We start from the raw sequence: 23,166 nt of genomic DNA, 5'->3' as shown, positions 1-23,166 counted from the left end.
AAAAATTTTACAAGGGCATTATATAGGCATACTCGACCTCTTGCAATGTAACATCAATTTTTCTGCAAATTGTATAAAAAACACCGATATTGAATGCACCTGAAGCACTCTGTTTCTGCAAAATCCAGGTAATTTGATATAAAAATGCCCCTTTTACAAAAAAAGCTGCATTTTTTAGGAGTTTAATACAGCGAGAAAATAAATGCCAGTACACATCTAAGTCTTTACAATTTAATCCTTCTTACTTGCCCTAAATCTTCATCTACTGTGTACAGTTACCAGGAATCACATTTTGCAGCTACTAAACCAATTTATAAAAGGAAAAAGGGAAGCATTTATTTTCACCTTTTGGAGGTAACACTTCAAGGAAAAAGTGTTAATGAGCGTCACTTGAGTAACACAGCATAAACAGAAAAAAATACTTTGCAGAATTCAGGGGACAGGGAGAATGAAAACCAGAAATTATCATCATCATTACTATTAACCCTTTATTACAAATAAAACAACCAAGAGGTATAAGAAAATGAGGTGCTTAAAGTTTCTTAATAAGCCCAACCAGAGAAACCAACACTCCTCAGTGCTTTGGAGAATTCCTTTGTTTAATCCAATCTAGAAGTAAAATTATCCTTTTTGAAGTGCAGAAAAAAAGCTGTGCAGAGAAAGTGCCTGTATCACTATGAATAAGGAAATCCTCTTCCTCCAGATGGGTTTCCCCAGCACCACACTACAAACTCAACAAGCCACATTTGGTCCAAGTCTTTAACAGCTATATACATTTTAGGAGGTCTTTTAGCCAGCAAATATAACATTGCCCTTAAGCTACCAAGGAAAGTGTGTCACCATTCCAGGAAATGCTCCAAAAATAAATCTCAGTGAATGAAAAATTACAAGTCACCTACAACTATTACAGTCCTACAGTATCTGAATTAACAAATACATTATGTCACTTGGATAAATGCTTTTCAACAAAAAGCAAGACAAAGCACCAAAAAACATTCTCAGATTTGTAAACAACAACTATTAACTCCATTAAAAGGATATGAAAAACACACTCATGTGCAAGTTACTTTTATTTTTAATGGAAGAGTGGCCTTTGCCAATACCTGTTCATTTTCTTTGAAAAGTGTGTTTTCCATTCAGCCCAATACTAAAAATATAGTCTTCAAGTATGGCTGATAAGGCATATATTTCAAATATGGCACCTTTTTATTTTTGCTTGCGCTCCAAACCAATAGAATGTATTTCCTCAAAATCTTTGTTCTTCAAATTGTTAAAATAGATTATATGCAAAGTTTTAATTAAAACTTGCTACTTTTTCCATCAGCCTTAGCAATATGAAGAACAAGAAAAGGGTGCTAAAAGCAGACGTGTCGAGGAAGAGTAGCTTTAGGTACAAAGATGACCTCTGGTGAAAAAGCAAAATCTAGCAAAGGGGCAAAGACTATGCCAGAGGAAGAGGTTTTTACATCTCTTCTACCCAGACATGTAAAATTCACACAAAAATAATTCCTTTCTAAATGCTAAAATGGATGTTTGGAAGGTAATGCTGAAATCCTTCAGAAAGACATTTCACAGCAGAAGCCTCTGCTACAACAAGCTCCTCTTACACTGGCATTGTCCAGTTTCTTTACATGGTGCAAACCACTGGACCCTTAATGCACATCACCATTCAAAGATTACTGAAGCAAAATACTGACCTCAGCTAATAAAGTGCAACAACAAACCACAAAACTGCAGGTACACCTAGCACAAATCTTGAACAATGATGCACTTCAAAAACCCAACCCTGGGGCTGATGAATGCACTCACACACCGAAATATAGAAGAAATCTGGTTTTTTTGTATGTATGTGCAGCACAGACAGGGTCTTAAACTCATAGTGGTGTCTGGTTTCATAACATATGCCCTTCCTTATCAAATGTCATTTGTATTGCCATCCCTGCATCTGTCTCCACAGATGTCATCCCATGTAATGAAGCATATGGGCTTAAGCTGACATTGTTTGCAAACAGGAAGAGCTTTTGGCAAGAGGAATAGAACATAAAGTGTTCTTGCGGGCTGCCTCTCTTAACCCATCTTTGGTTGGCTCCTCTGCTCAGCTGAAACTGGTCGGCTACTTTCTGAGAGGGCAGAGTGCCAACCTAACAGATGGGCAGAAGTAAAGTCATGCCAAAGAACCAGAATGTTCTAAGTTGATAATTAGGGGCTGAATTTCCCCTTAGAAATATTGCAATGGCAGCGCACACAAAGTTTTCAAGCTTAAGGGTAAAAGAATATGCTTCAGCCTATCCGGTTGAGAGTTAATGCTGAAAATGAAAAAAAAAAAAAAAAAGCAAACCAAAAAACAAAACAACAGAAGTGAGCTATGAAGGAGGGAGGAGACTAGCCATGGGCTCCTATCATTCAGGATTAGTATTCTTCAAGGAGAGAAGAAATGAGAGAAGAGGAGGAAAGACACAGCAAGATTAAGCCTTTATCCTGAAATAGCACTCCACAAGGGGCACCTGCAAATCTTGGCCAGAACGTTTCTGTGGCCTTGCTGAAAATAATTTATGCTGAATAGAGATAAAAGCAAGGAACTGATGGCCACTTTACAAAGCATTAAACACAGCTTTCCTGTCCACAAGGAGCAGCCAAGCCAATAGCTAGCAAAAGGCAAAGGACAAAGAGTGTTTATAGCTCGATGGAAATCAAACATAATAAAGTACACAAGTACTTGGAACTGTTGACAATTATTGTCTTGGTCTTGATATACAGTCATACAGAGCTGTGGCATTCAAAAAAAATGTTAATGGTAAAAGAGAGAGAGAGTTGGGGACCCACTTGAAATTCTCTTTTCATACATTTCAAAAGTTTTCATGCAGTGAGGCAGTCCTGTGACTATCTTAGAGTCCTGTCAAAGCAGGCTCTTCTGGGTCATTTTTCTCTTCATCTTGGGTGTTCCCTCCCCTTTCTCAAGCCACTTTACTCAGCAGAATGAATGCCAACAGCCATGCATGGCTCAGTTTGGAAAAATCATTGTTGTAATTAATTCTTCTTTTTCCAGTTCTAAAGTGGCTCTTCCAATTTACAGCTTCTGAAACAAAAATATTAAGAGCAATAACTACAATAGCTTCAGTTAAGTAGGATTTACAGGCTTATATTTTTGATAAACAAAGAAAAATTTTAATCCTGTTTTTTATCATAAGCCCTACGTTGAAAAATACTCCAAGAAGCTAAGAGGTTACTTACTCTCACTTTGCTTGCTTTGGAAATATGATGTTTCAAGAGGGCTTTCACGTTGTCAGTGGATGGAAATTAGCTCTCCACCACTAGTAGTGTTCTGAGTCACATCTTTGGAACAGAGCAGAAGGTTCAGTCACAGATTTAAAATAATTTTAAAATGATAGCTGTAAAGTGTCTAAAATCACATGTGCTGCTTTCCAGACCTCCACTGAGAATTCCTTCTGAAGAAATTGGTCAATGAAATGTCCTTTGTTGTACTGTCAAATTCTGGCAAGCTGCTTCTCAGTATAACAGGAGACTTAATTGGGCTTTTGTTTAATTACCACCAAGACAATGACGCTCAAATGAAGAGAACAACATCAGCAAATGAGTGAAAGCAATCAATTAGGATGAGCTAAAACTATCTTTCAAGAGAAAGGAAAGGGCTACTCATTACTGCAGTCATAGGCTAGAAATTCAAAATATAAACATGTCATTTACTAAAATAATACATAGCTTTTAGAAGGAAATAAATTAAATGACAGTTACTATAAAGAACCATCATTATGAAACAAGATCAAGATTTTATACCACAGCACTGCTGCTAAGCTTAGGAAAAAAGAGACTTGAGTTAGTGAATTAATGTGAATGCTGGTATCAAATTGGGCAAAAGTCTCCCAAATGCACTACAGGTACATATTTAGCAACAGCCTAGATGATACAATAAATGAATCAATGAACACAGAAAGAAACTGTTAATGGAACACTTTGGGTAGCAATTAGCTTGCAATAAATCAAGAAAGTAGTTGGCATCCCCAAAAATAAAATATTACATAAAATCTAAATATTATCCTGCTAACTACCAAAATCAGTAACACAACTGAAGGTAAAAACAAAAAAGGATCTAGTGTATATTCTACAGCAGTAACACAAGACTTGATATGCAAACCACAAAGAAATATCAATTGGCAAGACAGCAGCTGCATTTGCAAAGCCAAAAAAAGTTCATCAAAAAGGTAAAAGCAAAAGACAAGCCTAAAGACTTTCACATCCAGTCTTCACCTACACTAAAAAGTGCAATTGTAACCAACATTACAGGCAAACATACACCCTAACAAGTGAATGACATCTATTAGTGGGAAATGAGACTTAACCCATAAGGGACACGCAGAAGGCCAAGCAGGGTACACAGCAATGGCAAAATGTTTGCCCCTGATCTAACTAAGGTTGAACTGACCTGAGGAAGTTCTACCTCACTGTTCTGAAAATTCAGCTCCACTTTTTGCTTTAAGACCTCAAGTCCAGCTTTACCTTTTGGTTTGATAAGTAAATGAGCACACGTAAAATCCCAAAACTCCATTATTTTCAGTGGCCACAGTTTTCATGCTTAATGGTAAGAGAATTTACTAAAGATTATGTATTTCCAGACTTAGGTATTCAATTTCTACCCTAGATGAGCCAAACATGACACTGTGCATCTCAGTTATTTATTTTCTCAGCCAGAGTTCACAACTGCATGGTCACCTATTAAACAACAGACTTTTCCCACAAGAGCAAGACTATGTACCCATACAGCTAAACAGGTTGAGTTTTTTCTACCATTTATATAAGCACACCAATTGCAGACAGAAGTTGCAATATGCTTTCTTGGTCTGCATGTCATTACAATAGCATCTGCCATTAAATTAAAAAAAAAAAAAAACCCGAAACAAATCTAGTTTGGTATCAGAGTTGAAAAGGTATTTCAGACTAAGTAAGGAAAGTGGACAGAGAAATTTTTTTTAAAAAACAACAGGGAAAAAAACCCCAATGCACAATTTAAGTGAAACCTTTATTACAGAAACATGATACTGATACCTCCTGAAAGAGATTGTAAAAATAATGGAAAAAACCCTGGTGAGACAGGAAGCTTAAACACAGCTAATCTAATGATAACCTTCATAATGCAGGAAGCAAGCACACTTCCAAAGAGATGACAAAACCAGAGATTATTTTAGGTGTTTACTTATTCCCAGATGAAGCTAAAAAGCATGCAAAAGGAACTTGGGGTAAGCACACCAGACTTACTGCTACAGCCTCTTGTTTTAAAATAAAATCACAGCACTCAACTGGGCAGGTAATAATCTCCAACAGAATTTACTTTGGTACAAGTTGTCAGGAGTTACTGATCCCTTTCACACACTCACCTTTGGAAGTGCAATTTCCTGTTGCAAACTGATGTCCTAATCCTGCAAACCTCTGCTCACACAAATGCCCAGGTTTAGTAAGCAGGGCTGCCAGCTGTGCTGGTGGCAGTGGGGCTGGCAAGAACACGCTGGAGGCTTGGGGATGTAGTGCTCAGCAACTGGACTTCCTGCCTGGAGCTTACAGTGCCAAGGTAAATAATTACGATACCACACTGACAGATGTGTCAGAGGTATGAGGTATTAACTAGATTTACTACAGTCTTGAATAACTGAGTTGTAATTTTCCACTCTCCTGGCACATAACATAATGATGCAAGGTGTCCTATAGTGCCAGGATGTACCCAACTGCAACACTTCACCTTCTGAATCTTAGAACCCATGTGTACTGTAGAGCCCCCTCTTGCACTAGACTCTGAGCCCCTTTTCTCTAATTATACTGCTCCTCCACCAAAAGAGGGCTCAATTTAAATCTAACAAAGCCTCAGTTACCTCTGCCTTGTAATCTACTGAGACTGACAATTTAAGAAGTGTTTGGACAACATTCTCAGACACATGGTGTAATTCTGGATCTCATCCTGTGCAAGGACATTATCCTTGTGGGTCCCTTCCAACTCAGGATATTCTGTGATTCTGGTCAAAGGACATAAGACACAGTTGTCATCATCATGATCCTGGCAGGACAAGGATAGTGTAATCAGTGCTCAGTCTCAGCAGACATGGCAATCAGGCATTCTTTTGTTTTTAATTTCCTCTGACCTTGCAGTTTGTCCTTGTAGAGTTCTCACTGTTCATGAGCTAAGGCATCTATGTTTGAACAAACTTAGTACACAAACTGCTTCCACACACTCGATAACATCTTCTGCTCAACATTCCACCAGATCTTCAAAACCACCACTCAGTGCCATATTCCTTAAGTCAAGAAGATATGAAAATATAGAAATCACTGAAAATATGAAAGATTTGACACATAGTCTTCAAAGGCTTGCTACAATGAAATAACATAATTGATTCCAGTATTTCAAAGTGTCCTAAAAACATTTCTAACTTCTGAGAAATATAAACTGCAGAGGTAAAGCTCACAGTCATGTCTAGACACCACTTATCCAGTGTACAATGCCACAAGGATTTTGGCGATAGGCAGCTTGCAGCACAATTGTTCACAGTCCATAATAAAGAAAATCACATCTGGGAGACTACCGATTAGTGGTCTTCATCTGTTGACAGAACCACTCTTAAAAGCCATATACCTTTGTTATTTTATAAATTTCATTTACCTTTCCTATACATTTCTACCATTATGGGGATGAGATATGTTTTAAAACAAAACTACAAAAAGTCCACAAACATTTCAAGTTCTCCTCCATCTCTTTTCCTAATGGGTAAAGGAATCACCGCATAAAGACTTAACGCAACACCCATCACTGATATCATCCAGAACAGATTCTGCACTGTTGGGTGCAGAGTCCCTTTCTGTGCAGTTAGCACTTGATACCCAGCCCTATCAGTTTGTTACCCTGATTAAATTCTTTCAGGTTTGACCGCTGTACACAGAAATCACTGCACATACCAGTATAATAACTTCATTGAGATAACAGTGAAGGAAATCTCCATTTAAGTCATCACTCAAACAGTCCATATCCATGCTGGGTCTCTGTGAGAGGCATTTAGGACCTTGCTTGGAGCATGTTGCAGAGAGCAGGTCAAATGATGCCCGAGGGAACGTGGTGTACAAAGCACCCAGCATGGGCAAAGTGAAACATTCCTGGGCATCACACCTCAAGACAGCCACAGGCAGGGCAGGAACACACTCGGGTGGATGAATGCATGGCCTGTCAAATGCCTCAGGGTAAAGCAAATGTGTCTACCAAAGTACAGGTATGAAGGTATGAAGTACTGCAATGGAGGTCACTTTGTTCACAAAGGCCCCAAAACACTGCACTGCCAAAAGTACTTAAAGATTTCTGGATTGGCTTTATACTACCATTTTACCAGATCCTTTGCCAAAAAACGGGTTCAAATTCTTAAGCAAAAAAGGAAACTCCACAAAACAATCAAAAAAACCTTGATTTTTTCCAAAGGTCAGTAACCCAATTCATCTTTATCCCTAAAAGAATGGCAAAAAAATAACCATTTCTTGAGCTAATATCACAGATTTTTAAATTTAAAAATACTTTATTATTTCAAACCACTAAGAAAAAAGTGACCTCTTTGATTACAAAGCCAGAACCTTGTCAATTTTTCTGACAAAGACTTTGACTCTTCAGTGAATGCTTCAGTGGACTGTTGAGTCTTATTTTAACACAGTTCCCACAACAGAGCTATTCCTAAGAAACTAATACTATAAATCACAGAGATTATTAGTGGGAAGTTTTCCTAATAAACAAGCTAGATTCTGCCTTGAACTTACAAAATTATTTTATTAATTGTATTACCAAAGGGTGTTTTTCAACATGTAAGTTTTCAATGTTATTTTCATTAACGTATCTTAACCTTTGCAAAAGGCACTCAACAACATGTTCTGCTTTCAAAACCACTGCCACTGGGTGCTCAGGTTGTGGTAAAAAGCCTTCTTGAGATAAACATGCACAAACCTGTTTTCTTCATCATAAGAAACTATTGGAATAATGGAGGATAACCTTCACTGTCATTGTCCTATCCTCTGCTGCTCTCTTTGACTGAAACATACAACATGAGAGACTGACAAATGGGCTTGCTCTGATTCCATCCCAAGTAAAAAAAAAAATTACTTTATAAATCCACACTATTTAAGAGAGCGGAGAAAGCAAAATTAAGTGGCATTTAACAGTGGACAATGTCACCTGAAGTTAGCCGAATGCCCCTCTTATTGAACATATTTACATGCAGAGGACTTTATTATCACCAGCTCATAGTCCAGCCAGTCAGGACCATTGCAGCGTATTGCTGAATGCATGGGGGTTAGGAAATGCAGAATTTCACAGCTGTATGCAGAGAACTAGTGATATTTGCAAAGGACACTGATCACACAAAGCTAACATGGAAGTTAAGCCACATGTTAACAAACTTCTACGGTAACACAAGCTGAAATTACAAAGGTAGGTAAGAAACCTTATATAACATCGACTAAAGTTGACATTATTAACTAATAGACAAAATGACTAATTGTCTCCAATGTGCACCCACCCCTTGTCAGATGTTTTGACAGATTAATTACTGCATGGGTGGCAGTCTTCATACCTGAGTCAGGTTCAAGAAAAAACTGCATGACTACATCAGTCTCTCTGGATAAACCCATTTGTACATCAAAAGAGACAACTGGGCCATCGTTAGACAAGGTTTTGAAAGCTCAACCTATCCAGAGTTATAATTTACCCTTTCAGCAGTGAAAAGTTACATGCAAATGTACACTACAAGAACTCAGAGCCATTCTGTGACCAACAGTTTTAGGTTACTACATCAGCAGCAAGGAACAAGAGCTTAGCAAACTAACTTATCAAAAGTAACACACAGCTAGCAGAGAAGATCTCTACCCCCAGCTACTGCATTCTCCTTATAAGTGCTTCTTTTCATTCCAGCTTCAGAGAAATGCTCATCGCTTTATAAAGTCAAGCAGGTCCTGAGGCGGTATCAGTAATTTTCTTCCACAACAACTGTCTCAATTACTGAACCATAAATCTGCATTTCTGAATTTGCATATTCAAATACACATGGCAATTTCCTAATCAAATGCAGAAATCAGAAAAGCTTTCAAGAGGTGAACCAGCTTCAGAGGGCAGACTATGACCAAAGAAACCAAAATCCTTAATAATACAGGCCAGCATTCCCCAACACACTATTTGCCTATTGCACCAAACCATTTCTTCTCCTCTTCCTTAGAATGTAATTCAAAACATGTACTTTGTCTTTTCCTATTTGTAAACTTCCCAGCACATTCTACAATACAGAAAGGAAAGCAAAAACATTACTTGTGAATTGAGATGTATTTCTCCACACACAACATTATATTTAAACACTTCTTTGTAGATAATGTTAAGCAGCACACATCAAACTGCATAGCAAAAGCCCTAAAATATGCAAAAATTAAAAATAACATTCATCTTTAAATGGCAGCTTTTATTTAGCCCTTGCCAGAAAGAAAGATAATAAAAAAAATGAAGTGAAATTGCTAGCAATCAACATACTTACCATTTAGATGTTAAATGTTATCTCACCTCAATAATGCTCTCCTGCAATATTTCAGTTCTGTACTACAAACAAGATTTCCAGCTCTGCACTGATGCATTTTGGAGCACCAAACTAAAAAGGGGAACATGGATCATGGAAGAGAACTTGCAAAAAAACCCTGTCACTGTCAACCACAACAAAGTGGGGAACAGCAGCACATCAATACTACAATTAACTTCCTCTGCTGTCACAGATTTCCACAGCACAGTCTTGGCAGAGGTGGAAGGAATCACAGGAACTTTACTCAAATATGTCTGCATGAGTTGTTTTATTCACAAGCAGAAACTTGCCCTGTCCACTCTCCATTCTGAAACTGATAGAGCTCTGAAGATCTGTCAATAAATACTTCTGTCTACCAGCAGCAGACTACACCAGCCATCCCCTTCAATTAGCAGACAATTTCTTTATCTGGTAAGCTGACCAAAGCATCTTTCTAAACAGACTGAATCTTCACAACGCTATAAAGAATGTAAATATACATCAACTACACTCAGTAGCTCTTAATAGTACACCAAACTAGGAAAAACAAGAAAAATAAAAGAAAAAATATTATCATTTCAGGTGCACATTTTCCAGAGCCTTTCAAATAAATTCCCATCCCTAAAGCTCATCACGGATTTTCTTCCTGAGGCAGGTCTATTCATATGGGGCATTTTGCAAAGCTCTAAATGGAGAAGTCAGATTGCCCCTGAAATGCCGCTTTTCTATGTTTGAGGTAGGACTTTCAAGACCCGATCCATCTGAAGGCATCAGAAGTTTCACTCCACCTCAGCACAAGGCAAATTCAGCCTAAATACATTGCTTTCCTCTCTTCTCTCCCTCTGTTCTGGTAAACAACAGGCACAATGTTTTGTGTAGAAATTCCTTTACACACTGTCTCCCTTTCAAAGCACCTGAGATAAGCGCTGTGTATCACATACCCAGAAAATGCAGAGTTTCCACCACCAACAGGACACATTTTGCACTGAAAGGACAAATGAAAGTCCTGTGTGAAGAGGTCAAAATCAAAATGGCACCAGCAATAGACATCAAAAACTGGATCTGGCTTCTATCTGTTGAACCTCTGATTGGCAAAGTCCCCTGATTCTGCCCAGGCTTGTCCAAAAACCTGGCTCAATTATCATCACCAATAAAAACCTAAAGGCATTTTATCTACAAGGTAGTGAATGCCTCCTCTCAAAAGAGGGAGTTCCATGATAAGAGCTAATCTCAAAAACCTTAGGAATGCAAACTATTTTCTCAGTTGTAAAAACAAGAAAGAATTTCACAAACACAAGTTAAAACAACTACTGGTAGCCTCCTGCTTCTCCTACACTGCCAACTTCTCCTGGGCTAAGGCTCTACACTTTGTCCTTCAGAGAGATATGCTTTGAATCCAGCCCAATGGCCAAAGAATGTCCCAGGAGAGAACATCACTTTTATGCTCCTTTACAAATGACAGCCTTCCCATAAACTTTATTTTCTAAGTTCAAAAAGCAGTGTGAGGCTCCCTTCACAACAGCTTCAGCCTTTTCATCAGGGAAGGCAAAGTCAGTCTACATTTTATTTTGCAGATAGCTGCAAGGCAGGCAGGCTGTAAGACAGCTCATTCTGGCCGGTTAGATCAACTAAAAGTTGCACAAGTCCTGGCTTTTTATTCTTTAAGCTATAACACAGTTTTCTGAAACTTCTATGGACAACTCTTAACTATGTTATACACTACATACACTAATCTGTTAACATGAGGTGTTGATTGTTACATGAATCGCAATGCCTGCTACTAAATCAGTCTTTCCCCCAGCTGATAGATATGCAAGAATCAAGTATATCATGGTGTTGGTATACTACTGCTTTGACAGTATTTTCTTTGAAACCCCCACTAAGCTGCAAGAGATGTAGTGAGGTAACAAACCAGTCCTTGTGCTTCTCACAGCCACTGAACTATCATTCTGATTCAGAAATTGAAACGATATTAACTACCCAAATTTTAAAATAGCCTTTGTCCATCAGAAAACTTACTAGAAATCATAACCAAATTGACTAATAACAGACAGTGCTATCTGCCTTTTAAATGAAGCCTAACCATCACTTCTGTCCTTGTCTATGCCAGCCCAGGTCACAGCAGAGCACATCTCAAAAAGTTAAAACTTGACTGTGTTAACGACTTAAAGTCCAAGACATGCTTTCCATGAAACCTGAACATATACAAAAAAATTAATCTTTCAACTCCCCCTGCATGACTATGTAATTAAAATCAGCATCATTCACAGTACAATAGAGACACACTATAGTGTGTCTAATCATCAGCCCAATACCCTTCTTCTAAGAGCTGCTTACCCTGTAAGAAAACATACAAAATATCACAACAGGCACATATAGCATCATCTGTCCTAAGAGAAATTTCTCAGTCCCCGTCAGATAGGGCTGATTTACACCCTAGAGCAGTACAGTTAACATCTCTTCATTGTAGCTGTGACTGTTCTTCCTGTCCCTAGGAACACTTGTTCATCCTAAGAGGCTTTGGTCTGTATGATCTCCTTTGGTGGTACACACCGGAAATGGTGATTTAGAAGTATTATACACTTTATCTTTCAAACTACTCCCTATAACAAGCCATGTATCAAAGGGTAATGGTCAAGCACTATTTTGCATACATACATCCTACCTCCTCTGACTCCCTTGAAACAGTCCTACATTCATATGCTCACTGTCATATGAATATTTTTCAATCACTCTCCTGTGATAGGAGACCACAAACTGATTATTCCAGGTGAATTCGAGCACCAGTTCAATAGCATCCTTTGTCTCATTAACACAATATTGCAGAACTGCAGCATTTTTCTTCTGCCCAATACTAAGCATTAAGAAGGCACACAAGTTCAAATAAAACATTGTTGAAATCTTCCTCTCCACTTTAATAAATAGTTAATTTACAATCCAGTAACATGAACAAGTAATTTGATTATTCCATCTAACATGCATATTCTTGAATTTATCAGCATCATCTGTTATGCTTCCCTTTCACCCAGCTTTCTTGGATTCCCTTTACAATTTCTCTGTCTTCTTCAATCTTGCCTAATCCAAATACTTTAGCATCATTAGTAAGTTTTGGCACACCATCATTCATCCAATTTATTAGATCACTAACATGCATGTTCACCATCCTCTTTTCAGAGGTGTTTATACATCACATAATGTAATTTTAGGTTTACATTGTTACTGACAAAATAAAAAAGTTAGTCATGAGGACAACAGGTAGACTGAGTGAGAATTAGCAAGAAGAGTTGCAGTTTCCAGAAGACGTGCTTGGTGTTCAGCAGAGCTTGGTACCTAAACTCTTTACATAAGCAGAAAATAAGATTGTCACAATGGCTACAGGACATCAGAGGGGTCAGCATTCTCTCCTTCCCAAGCCAGCATGCATTCATTATGTCATATACCCAACATCCTCCAGAAAAGTCCTTTGGTCAGAAAACCTTCTTAATGTTAGCTAAATTTACAGTCACTTAGGTATTCACATATAGCTGACAATAACAAGTTCAACTACTTATTAGGACACCCATGATAAGGTAGGAAATACATTTTAGAACAAATATGCACTTCTTTTTACATATTTTGTGCTGCACCATAATCTTGTGTCCTTAACTCCTTTTACATTCCTGATTTCTCCTCATTCCTGCCGACAGCCCAAAGGAAAGCGGAAGAGTCATGGACTGCAGTTCCTGCTCCTGGGGCTATCTCCAGATTGGTGAGGAGTCCTATTCTTTCAGAGGGTGTGATCACCTCTTCAGCTCCACGTGCACAGCAAACCAAAAAGCTTTAAGGAGAGCAAGGGCACCCCATGGGACAGGCTACACTTGCTCTGGACATGGACTGAATCCAGCACTACCAAAGGAAGCTGCACCAGCCCACTGAGTTTTAAGGTTCCCTGCACCAGGCACAAGAGGATAGGGGTTAGACAATGAAATCAAATCATATCTTTACCACAAACATGGGCTTCAGCTCCAGTCTACCTCCATTCCTTTAGGAACTACTCTTGAATTCTTGTTTTTTAATATATATTTTTAAAAATTTCATAATTGGAGGCAGCAGTTTTCATGAAGTATCTCAAAAGAAAACCAGTAGATTTTAAAAAAGGAACCTGACTTTTTCACATAAAACTTCAGAGAATCTTGTGCACAATCTTGTACCATACTCCTTCCTCACAGGAGGAAAATCTACACGGTACTGCTTTATTTTCAAAGATCAGGATTTGTTCCAATGGAACTGCACAAAGCATAATAGGCGAAGGTATGCTGTACTTCACAGTGGACTTAGACATAAAAAAAAAAAAAAACTTCTATGGCATCTGCTCAGCATAAAAATTAGACCTTTACTGAAATCGTCTTACAACTGAGCTAGATACACACGCACAAATATACTGCATACTAGGTATTATAACCTGGCTCCTGCAAAGACTTGTATACACATTTATTATTACATATATAAAAGAAATCCCATTGTTTCAAAGGCATTTGAAAGGCAAGGTAAATTGAAACTCATGGGTGAGTCTTTGCAGGACTAGGACGTAAATGCTGCTGAGCAGCACTGCCTGCTGAAAACTTTGTACCTGTTGTACACTACCAGCAGTTTATGTGTTTCCCCCTCAGCTGACAAACGCTTGTAACAGAGGATTTGCTTCCAGCTGTGGAGGTGGAGCTCAAGTACACTTTTCATACTGCATATACCTATGCTAAATGTAAATCCATATTAAAATGAGCTACTTAAGTAACAATTAATCAAACACAGCCTCACTGCATATGATGAGAAACAGAATGAAGAACAGCAGATTGGCTCAACAAACAAAAAAAATGGAAGCCATAGTTATCAGAACTATGCACACAAGTCTATGTAGAATACTTTCTCCATGATTGGAGGAGCCACTGTTGGCCAAAGCAATTTGCTAAGTGCACAAGAGCAGATGCATTTCATAGAAAGCCATTCCATACCTAAGTTACAATAACTGACTCATGGGCTTCTGCTGGACGAGAATGACCAGGAGAAAAGTCAGTCATTAGTACTAACACTGGTTGCTAATTAACCCTCATGAACAACACTGCACCAAAGCTACTTCTGCTACTATTACAGAAACATTTAAAAGGCATGTGTAAAACTCTAAATATAATATACATACAAAAGCTCATATTGCTCAGTATAGAGATCAGCCCAACAGCCCTCGCTCTGGCCTTGGTATGCACCACTGGATTCCTTGAGGATGCATCAAGGCAGACGTACTTTATACAGCTTCTCACACACAAATGCCCTGGCAGAACTGGTGGCCTACAAGCTCTGCCACAGATTTTAGGGACTATCTTTTAGCTGATGGGCTGTGCTTCAGCCCATAAATTTGCAAAGCTCCCAAGTTTTGTATCACGACCCGTGAGATACACACAAGTGCCCTCTGTCTGTAAGCAACTCTGGCACAGCTTTCCAAAGATACCAGAAAGAGTTCAAGTAGTGCCAGTAACAGAGCAGGTCCTAAAGATTATTGGCATTACTATAATGTCAACACATGCTCTATTTTATACCACGTAACAACTACTAGATGTCAGCAACAAAACCCCCAGAGGCCAAGAGCAAAAGCTGTTTAATCTGTGTTTTGTCACTCATATTTGATGGGACATTCTCAGCTGGATAATGAGAACATAGCTCTTTTTGAGGACAGATGTGAGGGGAGGCAGTCCCAGCAGAGACTATCTCCTCTCATAATATGGAATTTGGCAAGTGATGACTTGTGATTTTGAGGGGGGGGGGGAGCCATTTTATATGAATATTTTTCCAAACTCTGAAAAACTGCAGCATGTAACAGTGTTTTTTGGAATAACCAAACCCTGTAGCAACTATCTGCATAGAGTTTAAAGAAAAAAGAACTGGCTTCTGGTAAAAGCATTTTTTCTATGGTTTCAGGCTACGTGCCAAAAATCCCAGAAAACTTCTTGGGCAACAACACATTGAATCTGAGCCTTTTACGGGTCACTGTTCCCACCTTGTTAAAGTTACAAACAACGAAAAAGTTGCTTATAATGGAAATATATGATTATTTCATGCAAATCAGAGAGATAAAACATACCCGATAGGAAAGCTCCAGCACACATCATATCCACATGCCACACATACATTATGTAACGCTCGTCCCAAATACACCCCAATAAAGTGAGCTGGTCTGAGATCTTAACAATTCATCGACTTTGCCACATCAGAAACGAGAGCAGATGTCACTCCTCTGCCTCGCTGCGATCTTTGCTGCAGCATTCGGCAGAGTTACAGACTTACCGAAGACGGCCCGTTTAGGCTTGACTGTAACTAACAAAGAGCAAGGTAAAGCCCCGGGCGGCGGGGAAAGCAGACACGGGCATGCCGCGATGTAAATAGAAGCAGCCCTGTAAATAGCCGATCCTCGCTATTTACAAATACCTCTTGACTAGGCAAATGCCGTGTTATCTGAGCGTCTAACTGACTAAATTCACGGGCTGGACGGACCGTCCAAGGCTCGCTTATCGCAGGTCACCGACTGGCATTTGTAACCCAAGCATGGCTGTTTTGGTGGTTCACAGATAGCGCTGGACACCCGGCGGAGCGGTACTAGTCCGCTGCCGCGCACAGCGAGCCCATGCAAACGCTGCCGACCGCACACTCCGAGTGCGAGGCACTGCTCGGGCTGTTTCAAAGTCTGCGCGGGGACGCGCCCGAACTCGAGCGAACTCGGCGGCGGCGGCTCCTTACCTGCTGGGCAGCGCGGCGGCTCCGGCTTTGTGCGCACCCGCGGGAGGCGGCCGTGCCGGCCCGCGAGCAGCGGCACCGGCGCTGCGGAAGGAGAGCGGCTCCCGCCGCCCCGGCCCGGCCACCGCGGAGAACTTCGGCGGGGCGGCCGGGAGGGCGCTGCGGCCGCCGGTGGCGGCGCGGAGGGCCGGGCGCCCTTAGCTCCTGCTGCCGGCCGCGGGGTGCGGGAACGAGGGAGGCAGGGCGGGAGGGAGGAGACTGGTGTCCCGCGGGGGCGAGCGGGGCCGGCGGGCGGGCGAGCTGGAGGCGGCGGGGCCGGGGCCGGGCTAGGGCTGGGGCGGCGCGGGGAGTCACGGCCCAGGAATGCCAGGAATGTGGGGCGGCCGCTGCGGTCGCGGGGCCCGGAGACGTCGGGGACGCGACTTGGGATTTCTTTTCTCTTTCTCCTTCTTTCTTTTTTTTTTTTTTTTTTTTTTTTTTTTTTTTTTTTTTTTTTTTTTCTTTTTTAACTCTTACCCCCTCCCCAAGGAAGGCGGAGGAGGGTTGAAACCCACCCCGCGGAGGAGGGAAAAGGAGGGAGGAAGAGGAGGGCGCAGGCTCCTGCCAATCCGGGCGGGTGCCGGCGGCGGCTCTCCCGAGGAGGGCAGAGCTGCCAGGTGCGGGTGCCGGCTCCTTCCCGGCCCTCCACGCACGTGTCGGCCCGGGCGCTCCGGGGCAGCTGGGTGAGAACCCCCAGACAGACTTGGGGAATGGGCGGGTAGGGAGCTGAGACAGACTGCTCGCGTGGGCCCGGAAGCTCCTGAGATCCTTCTTCCAGCCCTCCCGTACGAAGGTACGGTGCCGCCCTGCTTCTCTGTAACCACTTCTCTGCCCTTCCTTAACTCCCCGTCTGTCTCCTGCAAGCCTTGAGCGACAGCATCGTTTCTCTCCATTCCTCCCTGTGTTTGCTTCTGCTCTTCCCATCTCAGCCCTTTTGGTCTCCTGCTTACTGTGTGACCCTCACTTGTAGAAGTGTGGTTACCCCTGGTCTCCAGCTGCACAGAGAGTGAAATACCCGTGATGGGAAAACGCTCAGGATGCCGCCCTCATGCCTCTGTGCTTTGCTGGAAAACCAGCAGGAGAAAACCTCAAGCTGGCCTAAAACATGGTGGTTTGTAATTACACGAAATGTCCAGGACTTGGCAGATGTGGGAAAGCCCATCCAATGCCTGGTGTAAATGACAAAAGGAGCAGGGAACGCATCGCACTGTAGGAATACTATCAGGAAGGCTGAGGCTGCCAGCAGTGTTGAATATATTACACCTCATCAAGTAGGCTTAAGAGCAATGTGAATATTAGAAATTATGTGTAGATGGTGTTGTGCATCAGAGCTAATGGGCAATTTGCAAAATTATTTTTGCCTGAAAAACTACACTTATTTAAAATTATCCACTTTCCAAAAATAATCCACATTCTAGAAAGTGTGTACAAATACCTCTGGTACCAATAGACATCTACAGAAATGTCAAAGGCAGGTATCCCTTTAAAACAACTGGGACACTTTGAGAAAGTTAAGGACTCTTGCAACAGAGGAAGATATTAAAAATAGTGATAATCAGAATCTATAGTATTTTGGAGTTCCTGTTACTGTTTGTTTCTTGTACACCTTCCTGAAGGAGTATGTGAGCAGATTCACTGGAGTCAGGATTACTCAGATTATTAATGGTAAGAGGATCAGGAGCTGAGAGAAGGAGAAATAGCACAGATTCTTGATTTGATAGATAAGTAATTGTATTTAAACACTGTACATGGAATCACAAGTCTATACTTTACCTCTGGCATAATAATATAATTACATTTTGCAAGGACTTCTTTTCATCTGAGACTCTCAAGCATTTTACAAGCACCACACCTTAATGAAGTAAGTAATTATCCCCATTTTACATACAGCTACACTGAAGCACTAAGAAGTGACACCATTTAAGATTTAAACTTGAATTGTACTTGACCCTGAGTAGATATGAGAGCTTAGTGTAACAATTTGGAAGAAATATCAGGTGTCAAAAGGAGATGATAAAATGGATCATGGAGCCGCTGTGCTCTGAACTGGTACAGAAAAGGGATTGCTCTACTTACAAAAGAGGGTAGTACACATCAAAACTAGGATTTAACTTGTTTTGTTGCTGTCCTGTCCTCCCCATGATGGGCCAGGTGTAAGGATGCTGTTCTTAATCCAGTAAATACTGACTTTTGTATCTGTGCCTCAACGTGTTGAGCTGGCTCCCTAAAGCCTTTTAGTCGGATTCCTGCTTTGCAGCTGGTCACTTTCACTTTCTCAGGTCTCTCAGCATTTGAAATAAACTTATTTAGGGAGCTTAACTGCAAAAGAAACAATGTTGCAAGAATCACTGACACGCTGAAGGATGGGACTATTTTGGCAGGGAGATTTGACGTATTGGTTACATACGGGATCAGGTCCCCTAGAAGAAATAAAATTAACTAGAATAAATAAAATCATACTGCTTCTCAGCAAGAGCAAGGTCAGCTCAACAAACTCTGCAAATTAAAATGCATTGCAAATTTACCCAACCAAGAGAAGCTCCTGAAACTGGGAATTGTGATGATCATTATTTTTCATGAAATTACTTAATGCAGTGATTGACATCTGTATTAGACTTTCAGACATTGTAGCAGTAGGTGCTTTAAAACACCAAACTTCCAAGACATTATAGTCAGTTCCTGCAAAGAGGTTTCCATGTGCAAATCTGATGTTGGTGCTACTACAGTTTTCTAGGACTATTAAAACCTGCAATCTTTACATATATCTTTGTTCCTCAAGAGGAGTCAGGAGTATATAAATTTGCGATTAAAACTAACTGTTCTTATCTGCTAGTTGGGGAGTGATTTAATAAAATAATAGCTTAGGTGTTACTTAAACTGTTTCAAGAATTCAAGGTAAAAAAAATATTTTTACAAATTACAAAGACTGCAAGATATAAATTATTGATTTGGTTCCAGATGCCTGTGCTGGTTCAAATTTGTCCAGTAAACTTTGATGGTTAGTCTTGTACCAGTCATATGTGAGCTGGATTAGGTACTATCTTCTATGCTCCTAGGGAATTTTACAGCAATTTTTTTTTATCTGAATATATGGCACCTCTAAATTATATTTATAGATTTTATTGACTTGTTGTAATGATTTATGGATTCTATCTCAAGAATATTCCTTCTGCTCTATAATTAAATTTTTACGCTGGATCCTTGTACACCAGGATTATTGTATTAAGTGCTCTACAAAATAGAGTAAATATCTAAATAACATACAAATAGAAACATCTCAACAATTGTGAAATAACTCACTGACATAGGACTGTACCTCAGTTACCTTAGCTACCAGTTTTTTGGCTGATGTTGGGCATGTAGCAGCACATCCCTGTGCCTGTTTTCTTGTCTGAAAACTGAGATAATGATAGTGATCATAAGAAGGTGCTTTTTTGATTTCCAGATGAAAGCAATGTATAGGAGAGAGACATTATTTAATTTTTTTTTTTACCCAAATTTTGGATTTAGTAGGCCTGAATGTTTTCTCAAACCCTCATAAAAATAAAGCCCAACACCGTTCAGCAAGACCAAATGGTTAACTATCAGCAGAGGAAAACTGACTTTATCTATGCTAAAATAGAGGAGACTTTTGTTATGTGCAAGGAATTTTGAAGTGGCTTAGCACCTTGATAGAAAAACCTGTATTAAACATATTTTGAGTGTGTTAAAGAATCTTGTTATAACATGGAAAAATCTTAGTCCTTTTGGTCGGTGAAACCGTGTCATAACCTGTTTCACGCAAAACTGTCTTTAAAATGTGCTTAAGCAACAGCTAGTGGTTTCTCCTGTGAACAGTAGATTATGTTTAATTAGCTTTACAGTCATCTACATTACAATCAAATCAAAGAATGCAGTTGCAACACATTCCCTATTTGTATCATAAATGTGACCTTAACTGTGTTCCTAAATCTCTGTCATGTCCTACAGCTGGGTACACTGACCTGATTGTAATGTAAGCAGAAACTTAGTGCACTAGCAGAAATTGCCATTCCTAAAGTCATATTAGTTCTTTATAAATCGATACTTTACATGTTGGAAGCTCATCAAAAAAAAAAAAAAAAAAAAAAAAAAAAAAAAAAAGACTTCTCTAGTATTCAGTGCTCTCATTAATTACTCCATTTAATAGTGCTTCTCAAAATCATCTCTTAGAAAAGGAATTTGGATTACACAACCTTGGAAAACAAACCTGTTGCCACCAAGCATGAGCTAACATGTTATAATACTCTATGGCTTATCACAACTAAGCCAGCACCCAGTCTTGTAGTCCAGAAAATTCTTGGTTGATTATCTGTGCAAATAAACTACACTGTGTTGAATATTCTAGTTTCCTTAGGGTTGTATTCTGCCTGAGGACTTGTTTAATACCTGTGTCTCTTTTCAGGTCTCCAGTGATGGCAGTAAAACAAAAAAACTTTTTAGTATTTGTGAATAAAGTAATGAACTTTTGATTCCATGGTTGCCAGTACTCCAAAGAGGTTTGGGATGATGAATGTAGCTTAATATGCAACTGTTACTGCTGTCCAATGACAGAATGAATAACATTTTTACAGGTTTCATGGATTACTAATTTGGATATTTTTGAATGTACCGTTTAGCACGATATTAGGTCTTCAAATTTCTGAAAACAGTGGCCTCTTGAAAAAAAAAAAAAACAAAACAAACAAAACCAAAAAAAACCCTAAAAAACAACCCTACCCAAACAAAATAAATTACTAGCTTTTAGCAGAGCTTAGTTTTTCAGCTTGCCTTGAAGTCAGTATACACCACTGATTTGTAGATGCTTTAGTGCCTGCCCACTTCTGATAATCTTCATGCATCTCAGTGTGGATTTATGTGTCTGAGTGTGGGCACCCCATTGAAAGTACTTTGTCGCCACTCAGAGATAAATGCTTTCTTGAGAAAGCAAAGAGCTAATGTCATAATCTAAAATGTGGGTTTGGGACTGTCACAAACCTGTGTAACTTGAATTGAGCCATTAATATTTGCTTATCTTTGTGAAATGGGTCTAAGACCATGCTTAGATATGACAGCACTGCAAAACTCCAGATTTTAAAGTTTTCTGAAATTGTTTCTGAAGTGTACTGTAAAAGAATGAAACCTCAGCTAGATGTGTCTCAGCTTTTTGGAATCTGTATATTGTTTCTAAAAAATCTCTGATTCTTATTCTCACTTTTGGTCAAAACAAACAGGGAACTTGCTCTAAGTTAGAGCAGTCTGGGATGCTGAGAGGTGTATATATAAATGTTTTCTATGCTGACTGTCATTTGCATGATAAGCTAGATACTCTGGAAGGACCTGAAATACATTAAAAAAATTCTGGAAAGTATTAATACAGAAATAGTATAGGAATATCAATAAAACTGTTGACATTTAGACTTGGAAGAGGTGAGGAGATAAAATGATAAGCAAAGTCATTAAGATGTAGAGAGCAGTTGTTTCCTCCTTCCGTACTTAGTCTGTTGGATCATTTCAGTTAGTGGCTCATAAACTATGGCTGTTTGAGATGGGTTTCCTACTACAATTAGTTGGATACTGAAATCTCAGTGGTAGAACTAATGCTGGGGTGGTTATGGTGAGGGTAAGATAAGGAAGTGTACTTTTGTCTTAAATAATCAAACTTTTCAAAGAGAAACGCTGGAAGATTTTAGAGACAACATTAAGATAGGTAGAGGCTAGTAAGTGATTTGATTACTTTGTCATGAATGGTGTAAGAGATGTTCTTAATTATCTCACTGTCTAATAAATTGTTTGACCGGTAAGTGAACACAAATCAAGTATATAGATTCTCAAATAAGTATATGCATAAAACTTAGATGTACATATACATATAACAAATATATGTGTATAGTAAATAACAGTGGAATTTCCTCCCAATGAATTCTTGGTTGTTGGAAGACTAATATTTCAGCTTAGGTCCTGGGTTTCGGGCTGCAGACACACTGTGGACCTAAAGCCCTCTGTCAGTGGCCAGGTTAAGGCAGATGGCAAGCAGTCAGCAGGGTTGAAATGAGGTAAAGATTTAACCTTTTAACAGCGATAATGATGAGTGGAACAGCTTATCTAAGTCTTGCACTCAGCAAGAAATTGGAAGCTGAACAGGAGATACTGGCAGATAAGCCATCTGATATATGAAAGAATTCAGTGTGCTGAACATGTCCTTTAGTGTTCTGGTGACTCCTGTCAAGCATGAGGGAAAGGTATTCTTTCCAGGATGGTCTAGTGGTCTAGTACCCAAGCAGGTAGAACACCATGGAGAAGAGTATCCAGTACTTGAGAGAATTACCTGGGCTCAAGGTAACCTATATGGATTCAAATAGAAAGCAGTCCCATGTAAATCCAGATGTGATCCATTGTACACAACCCATGAGGCAGAAGTTTGTACACAGCTGCCTTTATCCACTTCTGGGGAATAAAACCCTAGACCTCCCCCTCCCCCCCACCACCCCCAATCCCCCAAAACCCTGTCTGCAGGTTTGGTTTGGTTTGGGTTTTTTTTTCAAAAAAGTCCATATTGTTTTTGTTTTAGAAGCCTCATTTATTTTTTAGTGTGTGGGCACAACTTCAGCTTCTGTCAATGATGTGTGCAAATGTGGAGACCCACTGTGCAAGTACTTCATAAGGTAACACCCATTTGTCAACAGTCAGTCAGGGTCATGTTTTACAAGAAGGAAAAATCATGCCAAACACAGTCTTGGTTGGTAGAATTTATTTAAGGGTGAATGAAGTGGAAATTTGGAGTTTCTTTAAATTATAC

General features: G+C 39.7%; 1 protein-coding gene across 1 annotated transcript in view; it reads right to left on the bottom strand.

Moving 5' to 3' along the window:
* The window catches only part of PTPN14 (protein tyrosine phosphatase non-receptor type 14), a 110,558-nt gene extending 93,904 nt beyond the window's left edge, over positions 1–16,654 (bottom strand). Inside the window, exon 1 of the mRNA XM_041476883.1 lies at positions 16,335–16,654. The gene's annotated coding sequence lies outside the window, so the exon portion shown is untranslated. The remainder of the gene's footprint in view (positions 1–16,334) is intronic.
* Positions 16,655–23,166: the final 6,512 nt, after the last annotated feature.

Source organism: Pyrgilauda ruficollis, unplaced genomic scaffold (assembly GCF_017590135.1).
Source record: "Pyrgilauda ruficollis isolate IOZ18807 unplaced genomic scaffold, ASM1759013v1 scaffold4, whole genome shotgun sequence".
Lineage (NCBI taxonomy): Eukaryota > Metazoa > Chordata > Aves > Passeriformes > Passeridae > Pyrgilauda > Pyrgilauda ruficollis.
Note: the sequence above shows the minus strand (reverse complement) of the source record. Positions and strands in the feature narration are given on the sequence as shown.